Raw genomic sequence first — 18,934 nt, forward strand, 5'->3', positions numbered from 1 at the left:
ACAGCAGGCGTGTGGGTGGGTCAGCAGAGGCTGCCAGCAAGAGCCGTCCTCCGCCCTGCTCGGGGCCGGCCGCCCCTCCTAAGCGCTGAAGGGGGAGCGCGGTGCAGCCGGGCCCCCGTGGAAGAAAGGTGCCCGCCTGATGACCGGCACGCCGCGTGCTCAGCTACCCTCACTGCCCGTCGGTTTTCTGAATATGACGCTAAGAAGAAAGTTCCAGGTCTTGCACTCCAAGAAATCAGCCTTACTGTGCTATATGCTTCATGCTCGGGTATCAGACTGGACTGACCCACAAGGGTCATGGAGGCACATGCCCAAACTCGGTGGAGGCAGCCAGGCCATCCTGAGGGACCCAACCCATGGCAGAGTGCCCTCGGGGCCAGACAAAAAGCAAACCCTCCCCCAGCAACCGGCCCCGCAGGCACAGCCTTCAGATCCGGTAACTCCGTAACAAGACCGGGCCAACCCTTGGTGGGGCGACCTGCCCAAAGCAATACTTACATGAAAATTGACATTAGTCGAGGCACATTCTGAGCTGGGCACAGTGTCACATGCTTTATATGTAGAACGTGGGTAACACTTTGAAAAAATCTTAGGGGACTGTGCTTGTTTGCCTTGCCAAGGGCGGGACCCTCTCCCAAGACACCCCGACTCGTCCGTCTCCCTGGGCAAAGGCTAGGGTTTGTTCCAGAAGAAATGCAAAGGAATGTCCAAGTTTAAGCTATCAAAACAGGAATGTTAGCATCTCAGTGGGCTTGAAAGTTAGGCTTTGGGGGAGGGAGAGAGAGGATTTTCCCACTGTGGGCAGCTCCCGTCGGCATGGCCAGGGCAAGGCTGGGGAGCCTGATCGGGAGCGTCCATCAGAATTCAGCAGGCGCTGCCTTCCAAACGGAGACGGGGAAAGGGGACTCGGGGGCTTGGGAACGATCCAGGGGCAGGGGGAGGCCAGGGGAGCGGGAAGGGACAGGCAGCTGGCCTCGGCGCCGCACACTGTGCACGGCGAGGGGTGATGGGTCCACCGCCCTCCAGCCTGTCGCTCCCGACAGTCGCACGAGGTCCCTTAGGAGGAAGGGGGACTCAGCAGCGCCTGCAGAAGCCCACCTCCCAGCGAGGGAGGAAACGGCACCCACGTGGGCCTATAAGGAACAAAAGCAACTGAGTCAGCGAATTCGGGAGAAAAGGCGTAGACCAGACAGGTGTCCCACGAGACAATGAAAACTAAGGAGGACCCAGGGCAGAAACGTGGAATGTGTGCGTCTTACCACCTCGAAAGTGAGAAGAGCCAAGAACACGGGCAGAACCAGGGGTTCAGGAAGCAGACTTGGCTCAACGGATAGAGCATCCGCCTACCACATGGGAGGTCCAGGGTTCAAACCCAGGGCCTCCTGACCCGTGTGGAGCTGGCCCACACACAGTGCTGATGCGCGCAAGGAGTGCCCTGCCACGCAGGGGTGTCCCCCGCGTAGGGGAGCCCCACGCACAAGGAGTGCACCCCCTAAGGAGAGCCGTCCTGTGCAAGAGTCCAGGAGTGGCACCGCACAAACAGAGAGCTGACACAGCAAGATGATGCAACAAAAAGAAACACAGATTCCCAGTGCCACTGACAAGAATACAAGTGGACACAGAAGAACACACAGCGAATGGACACAGAAAGCAGACAACAGGGGGGAGAGAAATAAATAAAAATGAATCTTTAAAAAAAAAACAAAAAAACAAGGGATTGTAACCTCTTCTGTTCCACAGACCCCTTTGCCAGGCAGGTGAAAACCACAGACCCCTCACTAAGTCCACACTACACTGTGTGCTATTTAATAAATATATCACACCTGCACCAACACGGCCCCACAAAAATAAAGTTTTTTTGAATTTCAGTCAAGCTCCGGGACCCCTTGTTAAGAAGCCCTGAGTTAAGTAGAGTGAAAGGTCAAGCTCCGACACGCCTCCCCCTCTCCTGGTTACCCTAGCAACCAGCGCCCCACTTCCATCAAAGGCAATAAGCAGTAATTTGAAGCCGAGTTCCGTGTGGCAAGTGGCCAACGGCCTAGGAGGAGTAAGGGAAGAGTTTGAGAGGCCGGCTGTGAACGGGGTCACACGGGGAGAAAGCGTGGGTGAAGGGGTCCCCCGAGCCTGCACGCAGGAGGCCTCAGCCGCTCCAGCCAAGCCGGGAAAACGGGAGCAGTTCAGACGCCCCCCTCCGGCTTTATTCTGGGCATCAGGGCCTGGGAGGCACCTCGGACGAGGAAGAGGTGACTGGCCCTGTGTGCGTCAGCCTGCGCCCACCACGCGGGGCGGGGCGTAGACCAAGAGGGAAGACCCTGGCGCAGGAGTCGAGCAGGCGAGCTCCGTGAGGGCCCCAGGATCTCGACCCCGCCAGGGGGTTCCCCCGGAGCACCGACCGTGCCCGGCTCGCTCGCCTGGAGCTTCTCCAAGACCTGCTGGGTCCAAGCCACTACCCATTTGCTGCAGGCCAGGCCAGGATAATGGGGACAATGGAGAGGTAGGGGTCCAGCTGGTGGAGAAGGAAGTTCCCACCAGGAGAAAGGTCCAGACGCTGGGGGTCAGAAGGGTCAGGGCCAGGCAAAGGAGAAAGGCTCAGAAAGAGGAGGCTTCTCCAGGGCTCAGCCATTGCCCCGGGCAGCAGAGGAAATGTTCCAAAATTGGGAGAGGACAGAGGGGATTTTTGCAGGATTTGGCCACGGTGAGCGCCAGAACACTGGGGGAACAAGATGGCTGGCAGAGGGCCACTGAGAACCCTGGGCCTCTTCTGACGGGGGCAGCTGCCAAGGCCACTGGAGGTCTAGAAAGCAAGAGGAAGGGATGTAGTTAGGTAGCATAATGGCCCATGTCGTGGGGTGAATTGTGTTCTCAAAAAGAATTGGTGAGGGAAGTGGATGTGGCTCAATGGATAGAGCACCCACCACATGGGAGGTCCAGGGTTCAAACCCAGGGCCCCCTGACCCATGTGGTGAGCTGGCCCATGCGCAGTGCTGATATGCGCAAGGAGTGCCATGCCACACAGGGGTGTCCCCTGCATAGGGGAGTTCTACGCTAAGGAATGCGCCCCGTAAGGAGAGCCACCCCACATGAAAAAAAGAGCAGCCTGCCCAGGAATGGCACCGCACACACGGAGAGCTGACGCAGCAAGATGAGGCAACCAAAAAACAGACATGGATTCCCAGTGCCACTGACAAGAATGCAAGTGGACACAGAAGAACATGCAGTGAATGGTCACAGAGAGCAGACAACAGGGATGGCGGAAGGGGAGAGAAATAAAATAAAATAAATCTTTAAAAAAAAAACATATATTGAGGTCCTAGTGCCCGATACCTGGGAATGGGATTTGGAAATCAGGTCTTGGCAGACGTAACTGGTTAAGCACAGATGAGGTCACACCAGGGTCAGGTGGGCGCTAATCCAAGGCCAGTGTCCTCATAAGAAGAGACCCACAAGGAGACGCCACGTCAAGACGCAGACAGAGATTGTGGTGACGCTAAGAACTGCCAGCACCGCCAGAAGTCAGGGGAGCCAGGAAGGACCCTCCCCTGGAGCCTTCAGAGAGGGGGTGGCCCTGCTGACACCTCGGTTTGGACTTCTGAGACAATAAACGCATGTTGTAAGCCCCGCGGGCTGTGGCACTTGGTCGCAGCACCCCTGGGAGCCAACCCCTCCTCCAGAAGGACGTCTTTTCCCTCGTCCCTGGGGCCTTGCACGGCAAAAGGGACTTAGCAGCCGTGGTCGAGCTCACAGACCTGGGGACGGGGAGACTCCCCTGGACGATGCAGGCCCAGGCAATCACGAGACCCTAAAACAGAGCGCCTGTCCCAGCCCAAGTGAGAGTCCCCCAAAGAGGCAGCAGAGGGCCCCGACCCGGGTGCCGGCTTAAAGATGAAGGGGGCACGAATCACGGGAAGTGGGGTGCCCTGGAAGCTGACCACTGCCCTGCAGCCAGCCAGCGAGGAAGCAGCCCCTAGGTCCTCCGACTGCAGGGAACTGGAGCACGTTCTCCCCAGGGCCTCCAGAAAGGAGCGCAGCCCTCCACGCCTAGACTGCGGGCCCCTGGGACCCTGAGCGAAGCGACCTGCCGAGCCTACTGGACTTCTCCAGGAGGCACCGGGAACCAAACCTGCGACCTCCCACGTGGGAGGCGAGTGCCCGACAGCCTGAGCCACATTCCCTTCCTGCAGGCTGCGGGGTCTGCTGGCTTGTGCCATCTGCTCATTTAGGCTTCTGCTGCCGTGTGGTAGGTGGGCACCCACCTGGTTGAGCCACATCTGCTTCCCAAGCATGTGGTATTTTCAAAGATTTATTTACACACATACACCCCCATTGTCTGCTCTGTGTCCATCCACTGTGCATTCTTCTGTGTCTGCTTGTCTTCTCTTTAAGCGGCACTGGGAACCCATCCTGGGACCTTCCAGTGTGGGAGAGAGGTGATCATTCTCTTGCACTATCTCAGCACCCTGGTCTGCTGCATCTCTTACAGTCTCTCCTCTGTGTCTCTTTTTGTTGCGTCATCTTGCTGTACCAACTCTCCATGTGGGCCAGCACTCTGCATGGGCCAGCTCTCCTCTCGGGCCAGCTTGCCTTCACTGGGAGGCCAGGAGATTGAACTCTGGACCTCCGGTGTAGTAGATGGGAGCCCAATCGCTTGAGCCACATCTGCTTCCCACACGTGGTTTTTTAAGGCTCCACTCGTTGTCCCTCTGGTCGGGCAGCACCTGTTGCACAGGGCAGGAGGCGGTGAGTGGGGGGGAGGGCTGGGCCCCTTGGAGCATCAGCCTCACCTGCCTGGTGACTCAGTGACCACAGTTGCTCCATGCCCAGCCTCTGTCCTAACGCCTGAGGCTCATTGCTCTGGCAGGTTACCCGAGTCTGTTTTCAGGCTTGGGGCTACCAGTTCTCAGTGGGGAAAGAAGACAACTGGACAGGACCATGTGGCTTGGTGTGGCCAGGACAATAGCAGTTTATGCCAGCTGTCCTGACGTAAGTATCTCTAGTTCCTCCTCTCACTGCCACAAGCAGCCCAGTTTGTATGATAAAGCACGGGCTCACCTATCAGTTGCAGGGAGTCGGGGATGAATGTCGCTTACGAGATGAAAGGACCACTAGGAAAGCAGCCTGGCACACTGGCACAACACACGTAGATTAGCCCCAAACTGCAAAACAACCCATGTGTGGATGAACAGAACGGACAAGTGAAGGGGGGCACATTTGCACGATGGAATGGAAATGAGGGAACTTCAGCTGCATGCAAATGAATAAACCTCAAAAATATATGTAAGTGCAAAGTCCCACAAACATAAAATGCAAACTGTCAGATTCTGCTCATAAAAAATTTGAGAACAAGTAGAACCCAACTCTATTTTAGAGATGCAAATTAAATGGCAAACAGCTCATCTCTGCAGTCTTCCTCCCCAAAATCCATAACCCCAGTGTAAACAGGAGGGAAAAAAATCAGACAAACCCAAATGGAGGTATATTCTACAAAATACATTACTGTATGTCTCAAAATTGTCAAGGTCATCCAAAACAAGAAAAGACCTGTGTCTACCATCATATCAGGGATTTTGCACTCATTTGCATTTAGCCTTCTATTAACCACCTTCCACGTCCTTTATCCAGTTCTCTGAGCTGCCATCTCTTACTTAATGACTTGTGCGAGCTCTCTCCATGATAAATCATTTAGGCTTTCTAACTAGAGTTGCATTTTTCTCTGATGATCTTTGCTTGTATATTCTTTTCTTTTGGGTTTTATGTTGTGCTTAGAAAAGTCTCCACTTGTACCATTTTAATAGGTTCAGTCTTTACATTTTTCAGTTTTTATCTGTCTGGAATTTCTTGGTGTAAGAAATTAGGTGGAGGAAAGCGGATGTGGCTCAACTGATAGAGCATCCGCCTACCACACGAGGTCCGGGGTTCGATCCCCGGGGCCTCCTGGCCTGTGTGGTGAGCTGGGTCATGCACAGTGCTACCACACATGAGGAGTGCTGTGCCATGACGGGGCATCACCGCATTGGGGTGCCCCATGTGCAAGGAGTGTGCCCCACGAGGAGAGCTGCCCCATGTGTTAAAAGCACAGCCCGCCCAGGAGTGGCACCACTCACATGGAGAGCTGACGCAGCAAGAAAACGCAACAAAAAAGAGACGCAGTTTCCTGGTGCCACCATAATACAAGCAGACGCAGAAGAACACACAGCAAACGGACACAGAGAGCAGACAAGGTGGGGGGGTGGGGAAAGAAAGAAATAAAAAAATAAATAAATGTTAATAAAAAAAGAAAAAGAAATTAGGTGGAGGGAAACAGATGTGGCTCAAGGAATTGAGCTCCCGCCTACCACATGGGAGGTCCCAGGTTCGGATTCTGGTGCCTCCTGGAGAAGATGAGCAAGATAGCAAGCTGGCGCAATGGGCAGGTGCAACGAGCTGATACAACAAGATGACACAACAAGGAGACACAAAGAGGAAAGACAATGAGAGACACAACAAAGCAGGGAGCTGAGGTGGCTCAAGCAATTAAGTACCTCTCTCCCACATGGGATGTCCCAGGTTCAGTTCCCAGTGCCTCCTAAAGAGAAGAGCAGCAGACACAGAGAGGACACAGCAAATAGACACAGAGAGCAGACAGCGAGCACAAAACAATGAGGCAGGGGGAATAAATAAATAAATCTCAAAAAAGAAAAAAAAAAAGAAACTAGGTGGAAATCCAGCTTGATTTTCTTTCCAAAATGCTTGGCCAGTTACCTTAAGCTCTTACCACTGCCCGGGTAAGATGTGCTACCTTTGTCTTAGGCTAACTTCCCTTGGCGTCAGGTCTATCTCAGGACGTTCTTCTGTAAGCCTCATCTGTCTCCCTGCCCCTGACCCACGCCCCTAATGAGAGAAGACTTCGGGCTGCTGAATCTTTAATGCACTGAGAACATCTCCTGCACACGCCCGGGCACCTGCTTGGGCTTTCCGCTCACCCGATGTGGGCTGCCTTAACCACAAACGGCGCGGCTCAGAACAACACAAGTGCGCTCTCTCACAGCTCTGAAGGCTGAAGCCCAAAGCCAAGGTGTGGGCATAGCCTCGCCCTCTCCAGGGGCTCTGGGGGGGTCCTCCCTGCCTCTTCTGGCAGTCGCCCGCCCTGCTCCGGGTTCCTTGGCTGCAGCTGCAGCACTTAAACCTCCTGGCCGCCTCGCCTCGTGTCTGTGGGTCTAAATTGTCCTCCTCTTCTGAGGACACCAGTCCTGTCGGATTTAGGGCCCACCTTAATCCAGTTTGGCCTCATCTTAACTAATCACTCCTTCAAAGGCCCTATTTCTGCAAAGTGCTAATAATAACACGGGAACTCTGTATTAACTGCGTGATTTTTCTGTAAATCTACAACTTCTTTAATTAAAAAGGAAAACTATTTCCAAATAATAAGCTCACATGCACATGACCAGGGGCTGATTTGGGGGACCACAATTCAGCCCAGAGCCCTGGGATAGCCTTAACCTCGCACCTTTGTGGACCTCAAGTGCCATTACTAATATCGCCTCCTTTAAGTCCCTGATCCTCTGAGTGGTACACTTCCTAGGAAAACCTGGCAGCTCAGGCTTTGGACATATTTCCAAAGAAAGTCTATTTCCAGACCCTGTTGGTTTGTAGGAAGGGGGTTTCTGATCTACGGATAATCAACTGACATCTCAGGGGTTGCCACAGAGAAGCTCCTCATGCTACAGTTAACTCAGCCCAGAGTTGGAGCTAGAACCAGAACAAGGAAAAATAGAACCAGGACTGATCCTCATTCATATTAATCTGCCCCGTTACTACAGCACGAAAGTATTGTATGATTCAGTGTAGCATGTTCATCCTGGATTTTAAGTTTCTTGAAAGCAGAAATGAAACATGCCGTGAATCCACAGATAGATGTAGCCTCTGACACCCGTCCAGAGAGGTTGACCAGCGGAAGGATCTTAGAAGGGCCAATAAAAGGTATTGCTATTTGCCTCCTGTCTCAAAAGGGTGAACTCTTTGGAAAAATAGTGCCAGATATTTGAGTAGGTTGACTTGTCCAAAATAAGTCCAGCCATGATGCACTTGTATGAGGACAATGACTAAGTTGAGACTTGTGGGGCTAAATTGAATGATGTCGCTAACCTTACTGTCCCAGCCATCCAGAAATACCTCTGTGTGGGTCGCTGAAGGATAAAGCCAGCAGCTACCATTTCCAGAGTTCCCTGCATGATCCAGACATCCAGGAGCCATTATCTCCTTGTATTAATCGGGGTTCTCCAGGTAAACAGAATCAATAGTACGCAATTCTATAAGAGTCTCACACAGCCATGGGGATGCACAAGTCCAGGTTCCGCAGGCAGGCTGAACCAGGGGCTGCGATGAAAGTCCAGTGAAGGTTCTTGGCCAGCTCTGGGAGATGTTGGCTGTCCAAAGACGAGCTGGGAAATTCTCTCTCAATGTTGGAATCACTTCCCCTTTTAAGGGATTCAACTGATTGGGTTAAGCGTCACTCATTGCTGATGGCAATGTCTCTGACTGATGTAATTATAACCAGCTACCTATGATTTCCCGCTGCAGTAAAGTCAATGGTGACTAAAGTCCATAAATGCCCTTGTATTATAGTTAGCCCAGTGCTTGCTTGACCAAACAACTGGGCACAATGACCTGGCCGAGATGACACAATAGCCTGACCATCACACTCCTGTAATCCTCACAGATGGCCGAGCAGAATGCCCCGGAGGCTACGGGCACAGACGAAGGAGCGTGGACCTGTGGGACTTTCTGAGATGAGGGGGACGTTGTAGACCAGCACTGTGCAGCGTGGGAGCCACGAGCCATGTTCGCTGTTGAGCACTTGAAAGGCAGCCCGTGGGCCTAGAGAAATGAATTTTAAATTTATTTTATTATATTTACTTTAAATCGAAATAGCATCTTTGTTCTAAAACTGGAAAATAACAAGTGTTGGTGAAGATGTGAAGAAATGGAAGCCTCATGCATGGCCGGAGGGAAGGAATATAAAATGCCACAGCCACTGTGCAGAAGTTTGGTGGTTCCTCAAAAAGCTAAGTGTAGAAGTGCTATAGCCCTGGCAATCCCACTCCTGAACATAAACCCAAGAGAAATGAAAGCAGGGATTTAAAAAGATACCTGTGCACCAGTGTTCATCGTAGTGATTTTCTCAGGAGCCAAAAGGTGTACGTTTCCATCAGCAGATAAATGGATAAACCAAACGCCGTCTGCACGTGCCAGAGAACATGACTCAGCCCCGCAGAGCCACGGCGTCCCGGTGCGTGCGAGAACATGCGGGGACCTGGAAAGCATGGTGCTGAGTGAAAGAAGCCAGGCAAATGTTATATGATTCCTTTTATATGAAACAGCTAGAATAAGAGAATTCATAGAGTCATAAACTAGAATGTAGGCTACCAGGCGCTGGGGTAGGGGGAATGGGGGAATATGCTTAAAGTATACAGAGTTTCCATTTTGGGTGAGAGAAAAGTTTTGATAATGGACGATGGTGATGGTAGCACGACATTGTGAATTAAGTTAAATATTTATTTTATTTAATTTAATTAAATATTTGAGTGTGGTTAAACGGGGAGATTTCAGATTGTATATGTTACGAGAATAAAGCGTAGGACTGTCCAACGCAGTGAGCCTACTCTAAACGATGGGCTGTAGTTAATAGTACAATTATTAAATTGCTCTCTCATCACTTGTAACAAATGTACCACACCAGTGCAGGGCATGAGTAACAGGGCGGTAAAACACCGGCACTCTGTGTTCCATGCATGATTTTTTCTGCAAGCCTACAACTTCTCAAGGAAAAAAGCAAACGCCAAGCTTAACAAAACCGTCGGCTCTGTGCCGAGGGACCCGCTGGCTTGGAGGGCAGGGTGAGGAGGACACGGTGAGGATGGCGGCCAGGAAAGGGGCTCTCTGTGATCCCAGGAAAAAACAGCGGTGCTCCCATCCACCAGCCTGCTTGGCTCAGGGAAGCGAGAGGTGCCCTGGGGCGCAGGGACACAAACTGTGCAAGTCTTGAACCACCTGGGTAAATACTAACCATCCTTGTACACCAAAAACTATCTCCTGGAGTCAGTGAAAGTCTGGTGCTACAGAGGGTGAAAAAAAAGCCGGCATGCCTGATAGCCACCCATCTGCAATCACAGAGCGTTTGAAAATAAACACTTGATTAATAGCCATTGATGGAGGAACAAAGAACTGAGAGGAGGGCACCTGATGTGATGGGTGCTTCACAGATGCTCTGACCTACAGGCACGGATCTCTGTAACAAATGTTCTTGTCTAGGGACGCGGATGTGGCTCAAGTGATTGGGCTCCTGCCTACCACATGAGAGGTCCGTGGTTTGGTTCCCAGTTCCTCCAAAGAAAACAACAAGCTGGCACGATGGACAGGTGCAGCAAGCTGATGCAACGAGAGACACAAGAAGAAAAACATAAGGAGAGACACAGCAAAGCAGGTAGCAGAGGTTCCCAGTGCCTCCTAAAGAGGATGAGCAGGATGGAGAGCTGGCAGGATGGGCGGACACAGAGAGCTGACATGAAAAGAGACACAAGGGAAAACATAAGGAGAGACACAACAAAATGGGGAACGGAGGTGGCTTAAGCAATTAGACTCCTCCCTCTGATATCGGTTCCAGTGCCTCCTAAAAGAAACAGGATGAACAGGCACAGCAAGTGCAAACAACAAGGGGGCAGGGAGAGATAAGTAAAATAAAAGGTTAGTACCCATTTATTTAAAAAAAACAACAGTCCTCTACATGGAGGCTGACATGGTATGTGAAGCTGGAGCCTGATGGCTTTCTCACATGACCCTCCTGACTCAGGGGCCACTCCTTTTGGCCCCAAAGTGCAAGTACAGTCCAGCACGGGGACCCCAAACAGCCGTATTTATTTGAGTCACATTTACTGAGCAGTGGCTGTAGGGTGCTACTGTGAGCTGGGCGGCCTGCTGGGTGTGCAAAGATGAATAAATAGACAGGGAGAGCAGCCTAGTGAGAGAGCCACGTGACAAAGAACGATACCCCCAGCTGTCAATCGTAAAAGGTGTAAATTTTTTTTTTACTTGGGACTCCATCAGACAAATCATCTTGTAGCTGTTTCAGTCATACACTTGGTAACACCACAGTTGCATTTCTAAGAAATCACTCCTTGCAGCAATTACAGTGTGGTAACCACCTTACAAAGCAAAAACCCCAGGAGAAATGGGGAGACGTGGAAACACGCTGATAGCAAGAGGCTTGACCAGAACACACTCAGGGCAAGCCAGAGCAGGTGGACTAAAGAAAGCTTTGGAATAAAAGACTGAAACAATGTAATCAGTAAGGTGGACCTTAGGGATATATATACCTGATTTGACCCCCAGATAACAGAGAAAACACCCTCTCAAACCTACATGAAAAATGTGCAAAACTTGATCACAGGTCACACACAAAAAGTCCCGTAAAGTAGAAATCTTGCAAACAACACTCACTGACCATAATGCAATAAAAAGATATTGCAAACAACATTTTTAAGGATCCTTCCACCTAAAAATTTTTTGAAGCAGAAATACAAGATGAACTTAGAGAATTTCTTTACATAATTTACATAATTTGTAAGTGGTTGAACAAACTACAGTATATATACAAGAAGTAGCTGTAGGAAGGAGGAGGAGGAAGAGACAGCAAAAAAGGAGGATAAGTAGGAAATGGAGGAGAAGGAGAAGCAAGGAGGAAAACAAAGAGGAGGAGGAGAAAGAGAAGGAGAGGAAGGGAAAGGAGAAGGGGAAATGGGAAAAGATCTCTATGAAGTGCTATAAACTGGCTTGTTTCCAAACCACACTAAGTAACAAAAAGCAAAGTGTAAGGGGTAGCCATAGCATGCTAGCTACCTTTTGTGTAAGAAAGAATGGAAAACAAGAAAATATACACTAGTCTTCTTATTTGTGCAAAGGGAAACACAGGAAGGATTAACCAGCAACGAATGAAATTGGTTACCTAGGAAGTGAGTGGAAATAGGATAGAAAGGATAAAAGGAATTGGGCGTCTTGTACAGTTTTGGCTTTTGAAACCACATTAATTTTCACACACTCAACAAGCGAAAACAAAATCAACAAAAACGGGAGGAAAACTCTAAAACGGAATACAAACGGAAACAAAAGGACTAAACCACATTTCACGTGAGTAACCCTAAAAGGAGGAGAGAAAGAAAACAAACTCAAGTAGCTTTTGAACCCATTAGGCTTCTTTCTTTCACTCAGAAGCTCAAGTTAGCAATTCAGAAACAACTTCTATGCATTTTAGGAATAAACCACATTTTGTGAATGATGGCAGCCAGTGAGTTACAGATAAAGAAATGGGAAAAGATAGAATAAAACTTGGGCTGTTGGACTGGAATCAGAAGTGTCAGTGTGGATCCAATGCTGTTGTTTTTTAAGTTGTTTATTGACGTGTGTCATTCATACATGACCATACAGAAATAATAAGTGTATAATAAAAGTTGTTAACTTACAAAGCAAACATGTATCTCATCATACACCCCATACTTCACCCACTACAAACACCTTGGAATATTGTAATACAGTTGTCACAAAGTGTGAAATAGCATCATCAAAATATTACTAACTAGGCAAACGGACTTTGGCCCAGTGGTTAGGGCGTCCGTCTACCACATGGGAGGTCCGCGGTTCAAGCCCCGGGCCTCCTTGACCCGTGTGGAGCTGGCCCGTGCGCAGTGCTGATGCGCGCAAGGAGTGCCATGCCACACAGGGGTGTCCCCCGCGTAGGGGAGCCCCACGCGCAAGGAGTGCACCCCATAAGGAGAGCCGCCCAGCGCGAAGGAGGGAGAAGCCTGCCGAGGAATGGCGCCGCCCACACTTCCCGTGCCGCTGACGACAACAGAAGCGGACAAAGAAACAAGACGCAGCAAAAAGACACAGAAAACAGACAACCGGGGGAGGGGAGGGGAATTAAATAAATAAAAATAAATCTTTAAAAAAAAAATATTACTAACTATAGACCATATCTTACATTTGGTGTATATTTCCCCAACCACCTGGTTACGAACACCCTGTATTAGTCTTACATCTTTATTAGAGTTCATGGGAGAACAGTCCCATATTCTGTTAACCACAGGATTCCCTGTGTTATACATCCCATGCCTGTACAGTCCATTCACAGTGCACGCTCAGTGGCTCTCATTTTCATCACAGAGTTGTGCTGTCATCACCTCAGTCAATTTTAGAACATTTTCATTACTCCGAAAGGAAAAATCCCATACCCCTTATGCCCTCTTATTTTGTCCCTTCATACCTTCTTTGCCATTGTGGCAAAGATAGTACAATATGACTTTTAACCATTGCCCGTAAGTTACATTAGTTGTAATTTTCTTGTGTATCACCATATTTATAACACTTTGCAAAAAAAGAACATAATTGTATATTTATACTATTAACCGCAATCTTCATACATCACCAAAATCACCATGTTATACAGTCCCTAGATTATCCTCAGCTTCCTTTCAATTGACATTTTTGTCCCTGGACTACCCCTTTCAGCCACATTCAAATTTATAAATTAGCAGTGTTAGTTATACTCACCATAATGGCTACCATTAACGCTATTCATATCCGCACTTTTATAATAAACCTTATTAAAAATTCTACATACTTTCAGTGTCACCTCCCATTCTCAACACACATTCTATCTCCTAGTAACCTATACTCTAGAGTTTTCATCCACGAGTTTACTCGTTGTATTTAGTTCATATTAGTGAGACCATATATTTGCCCTTTTGTGTTTGGCTTATTTTGTTCAGAAATAAAAAGCATAACCTTGCAGAAAAAGTATCTAATGAGCCACTCCTGCCCCCGCTTCTGTAAATCAGCCCATAAGAACATGGCCTTGCAGGAGAATATCAGATGAACGACTCCTGCCCCCCCTTCTGTAATCTAACAAACCACTTCTGCTCCCCCTGCTGTAAATCAGCCCGCAAAAGCACGACCTTGCACCTGCCTTCTGCTTCTGTAACCCGCTTGCAAAATTTCGCCTAGCAACGCATTAGCCAATAAGCAAAAGCCACGCTGATCCCACCTGAAATCCGATATAAACCTATGAAAACTGAAAAACGGTGCTCAGAATTTGGAGATGGGCTCTCCTCTGGCCCGCGTGTAATTAATCTGTTCCTCCTCCTTTCCGAGGGCCATCTTCGGGTCCTCTGCCGTTCAGAACTCCTGGCTTTGCCGCGACATTTGGTTCCCTGACCAGGAAACCCCGCCACGCCGGCCCTTCGAGCCTCCAGTTTGGGACTGGTGGGTGCAGCCAGCGGAGATCTCCACACGAGCGAGGCCTGTCCCTGGACGGGGCCTCCTTCGGGGGAAGGACCCTGTGGGCTGTGTCCTCTGACCCGGCCAGACTTGGTAGAGAGGTGGATAGAATAACAGGAGAAGACGCCAGAGAGGCAAGGCCCCTGACTGAGTCCCAGTCAGGCCGTCCCCAGACGGAAGGGGAGACTGATCACCTTCAAACCCTCGAGATGGAGATTCTGGGATAGGGCCATCCCTCGGGTGGGACCGTGTAACCTCTGAGTGATTGAGTGAATGAACGGGGACTGCAGGGCTTGCCTCTGCTGACCCAGTCTGTGGCTCCACGGCCTGCGCTACAGGGTCCGAGGGGGCCCCAACCTGCACTCTGCGGCCCATCGCACGGCATAACGGCTAGTCCGGAGTCTACACGACGCCTTAGCTAAGACGAGCCTCAGTTCTCACAGGAGACGCGGACAGGTGGGCATCTGAGTGGCCTCGTGAGGGGCCCCCTCCTTTGCCTGTCCTGGGACACCGTTCAGGGATGGGATCATCACAATCCAAACGCACAGCTTTTAATTGTATGTTAAAAGTTTAGGGGAAGCAGACTCGGCTCAATGGATAGGACGTCCGTCTACCACATGGGAGGTCCATGGTTCAAACCCCGGGCCTCCTTGACCCGTGTGGAGCTGGCCCATGCACAGTGCTGATGCGCGCAAGGAGTGCCGTGCCACGCAGGGGTGTCCTCGCGTAGGGGAGCCCCACGTGCAAGGAGTGCGCGCCCAGTAAGGAGAGCCGCCCAGCGCGAAACAAAGTGCAGCCTGCCCAGGAATGGCGCCACACATGGAGAGCTGACACAAGATGACGCAACAAAAAGAAACACAGATTCCCATGCCGCTGACAACAACAGAAGCAGACAAAGAAGAACACGCGGCAAATAGACAAAGGGAACAGACAACTGGGGTGGTGGGGTGGCGGGGGGAATAAAAATTTTAAAAATGAAAGTTTCAAAAAAGACTTCTCCGGGGACTACAGTGTCCGTATGTCCCTCAGAACTCTCCGGACTCTGCATGAATCGGAGTAGCCTATGTTTGGGGTTGACTAGCCCTCAGAAGGAACCCTAGAGGTGGCAAGCTTCGTGCAGTTGGGCAGGCAGTCACCGGGACCCCCGGCCACCCTGATCAGTGTCCCGACGTCAATTCCCGGTTAGAAATTGCCCAAACCCTGCCCCCTTAGGTTCAGTTCTGTGTGGGAAGGAAGGATCAGAGTTGGGTCCCAGTGACTCAAACAGCCTGACCTCGAGAACCTATTTTTCTACAAAAATCTCTGGAAGAAAACCTGCTACCCCTACCGTATATATTCCAATCATTCCAGGACATCTCCTTGCCCTGGAGCCTCCACCAACAGATCTCTCAGAAATTCCTCCACCTTCAGTCTCCCTGGGCCCATCAGCCCACGCTGAGGGGCATCCTGAAACCCCTCTGGCCAGCGCAACCCGTGCCTCCGACGCCCCTCCATGAAACACAGGGTCCCGCCCAGATCACTGCAGACAGGAGAGCCCAGCCCGGAAGGCCAGTCCTGGTTATCAGCCTTTCACAACTGCAGATCGCTTAAACTGCAAGCACCACACCCCCTCAAGTTCAGAAAAGCCTCAGGCTCTTAGCGACCTCACCGAGTCCATTTTCCAAACCCACCGCCCCACGTGGAACGATTGCCGCCAGCTCCGCCCAGCCCTGTTCAGTCCGGAAGAGACAGCCAGGTCCTCCCGGAGCCAGAACGTGGTTGCGAGAACAGGCCCCCGCAGGGCTCTTGGGCCCGAGAAGCGGCACCGGAAACTCCACGGGCCTGGGGCTTTAACACAGCTCAGGGACGGGCTGCCCTTCAGCGGGATCGAGAAGCCCTCCTCAGGGGGGTACGCGAAGGAGTGAGGCGGCCCACAGACCTGTCCACAACGGCCCCCATCACTCAAAAGCCTGAAACACCTCTGGAAGGTTTTGGTAAGCAACTTCACAAAGCCTTCGAGATTTACACCCCCATTGAACCAGAAGCCCCAGAAAGCCAGAGAATGGTCAAGGCAGCTTTCGTCACAGGTGGCACCAGACATCAAACAGAAACTTCAGAAGCTAACCGGGTTCGCAGAGATAAGCATCTCCCAGCTCCTCAAAGTCGCAACGTATTGGTCAGTCGGGACAAGACTGCTGAGGGGGAAGCAAAAAAGTGAATGAAACAGCAGGTCTCCCTGTTAGCAGCAGCCTTAAAGAATCCAGACCCAACCAATCGAGAAAGGCCCCCCCAAAAAGGGGAGAGTATTTTGCCCTGAAACTTTCCGCAGCTGTCGGTACCTCCTGGGTCCACCTGATTTACCCGTCTGGATTTAAAAAATGCTTTTTCCTGCCTGCGGGTAGCTCCCCAGAGCCAGTCTCTATTTGCTTTTGAATGGGAGAATCCCAGGATTCAACAAAAACTCAATTAACTTGAACTCGGCTCCGCAGGGCTTCAAAAACTCCTCCAGCCTTTTTGCAAAAGCCCTGGCGGAGGATCTGGCTTCCTACCCACGGGAAAACTTAAACTGTACTCTCCTTCAATACTTAAATAGCCTCTTGCTGGCTAGCGAAACAGAAACAGTGTATGCCGGTCGCCCTGACCTCCAGGTCAGGCCACTTCCTGGCCTAAATCCAGCTCTGTTCACAGGCGACAGCAGTTTTATCAGAGATGGAGAGAAGCTGGCTGGACACGCAGTCACCATGGCTAAACAAACAGTAAAAGCAGCTCCCCTGGCTAAAAGGCAGTCCGCACAGCGAGCAAAACTCTGGGCACTAATTCGAGACCTACAACTGGCCGCCAGACAAACAGCAAACATTTACACGAACTCTGTAGTAGCATTCGCTACTATACATATCCATGGAACAATTTAGAAGGACAGGGGACTCCTGACGGCAGGGAATCAAAATAGAGAAAAATCCTTCAGCTCCTGGAGGCAGCCTGGAAGGCAAGCAGGGTCGCCGCCATCCACTGTCGGGGACATCGGAAGGGAACAGGTGCAGTTACTAAAGGAAACACAAGCCCACGAAGCGGCTCGGCAGGCAGCCAAGAGAGCCCTCCCACGGCGAGCCCCCCACCGCTGCCTCACCTGTCCCTCTCAGGGCAACACACTGGAAAACTCAACTATACCCGGGAGAAACGGGAGTGGGCAAAGGGAAAAAAAACAGGCACCAGACCCCAGAGGCTACTCCTGGATAGCCAAGTCTTCATCTCAAACGGGGCTCCTGCACCCTGGTTCAGCACCACCACCAGCTCGCCCGCTTGGGAAAAACTGCTTTAAAAGCCGTGCTCGGGAAATAGTGCCACATTGCCCGGATGGCCCCACTCTGCACCACCGTTAGCAGCCGACGCCAAGCCTGCGTTTAAAAACCACCCTCCCCAGGTCCCCAGGCCCGGCCGGCGTCCAGCACACAAAACCCACCCCTTTTAAAAGCTTAACAACGGACTTTACAGAGCTAAAACCACGTCGAGAGTCTGAGGACTTACTAGTAATAATGTGCACCTTCTGTGGCTGGCTGGAAGCCTTTCCCATCCTTACTAAAAAGCGAGAAAAGTAACTAAAGCTCTGCTCCCAGAAATAATCCCCCAGCACGGGACACCCTTATCCACAGGCAGCGACAATGGCCCGGCTTTCATAGCAGGCAAAAATATTAGGAATTAAGCGAGAGCTCCACGCAGCATATAAACCCCAGAGCTCAGGGAAAGTAAAACACATAAATCACCCTAGCCAAGTTCTGTAAAAAAAAAAAACAAAACTCCGGTGAGTAAAACTGCTCCCATTAGCCCTCCTTAAAGTCAGATGCACCCCCTAGGTCCTCAGGCTACTCGCCTTTTGAAATTCTGTTTAAACAACCACCCCCAATTATTCAAACCTTCAAGAGAAATCTCAGGCTCCTAGGAAAAACTGGCCAGGATTCTACCCTCCAGCAGTTAGGAAAAACTGGCCAGGATTCTACCCTCCAGCAGTTAGCAGTTGGCCCAAATACACAAAACTGTCCTGTCTCAGGAACCCATCCCATTAGGCCACCCAGTACACCCACACTTACCTGGAGACCTAGTTTGGGTTAAAAAAAAAACTAAAAGGAAAAGCCCCTCCAGCCCACCTGGATGAGCCCACATACTGTTATCCTTGTAACCCCACTGCTCTCAAAGTTTCAGGTATTTCCCGTTGGATTCCTCACACTAGAGTTAAAAGGGCACACTCCAACGAAAAACAAGACAGCTGGACAACTCACCTTGTACCTGACCGTCCTTGAAAATCTAAATTGCCCAGAGCCACCGAAAATCACCATCACCTGACTTAATAAACTCTTGTTTCCTATTCCTTTTCCAACTGCTCCTTTTCCAACTGCTCGGATTACTATTTGGGACTGAATTAACAACTACAGCTCCCAAAGACTGGAATGTAGTTAGAAAAATACTAATCTTAATAATGTACTTGTGTTTCATAAAATGCTTTACTACCTTGAATTGTTTTTCCACTTAACTTGAGTAATGTCCTATAAAAAATTATAAGGGCGTTAAAGGGAAGAATTGTTGAGAAATAAAAAGCATAACTTTGTAGAAAAAGCATCTACCGGGTCACTCCTGCCCCCGCTTCTGTAAATCAGCC

General features: G+C 50.5%; 1 long non-coding RNA gene across 1 annotated transcript; it reads right to left on the minus strand.

Annotated features, from left to right (window-relative positions):
• Positions 1 to 4,282: 4,282 nt before the first annotated feature.
• Positions 4,283 to 18,172, minus strand: LOC111765998 (uncharacterized). The gene is made up of 3 exons (XR_002798172.2): positions 17,809 to 18,172; positions 9,127 to 9,304; positions 4,283 to 8,853 (listed from the first exon to the last, which is right to left on the minus strand). It is a non-coding gene; the product is annotated as an uncharacterized lncRNA (long non-coding RNA).
• Between the last annotated feature and the right edge of the window lie 762 nt (positions 18,173 to 18,934).

The sequence above is a fragment of the Dasypus novemcinctus genome, chromosome 19 (assembly GCF_030445035.2).
Source record: "Dasypus novemcinctus isolate mDasNov1 chromosome 19, mDasNov1.1.hap2, whole genome shotgun sequence".
Lineage (NCBI taxonomy): Eukaryota > Metazoa > Chordata > Mammalia > Cingulata > Dasypodidae > Dasypus > Dasypus novemcinctus.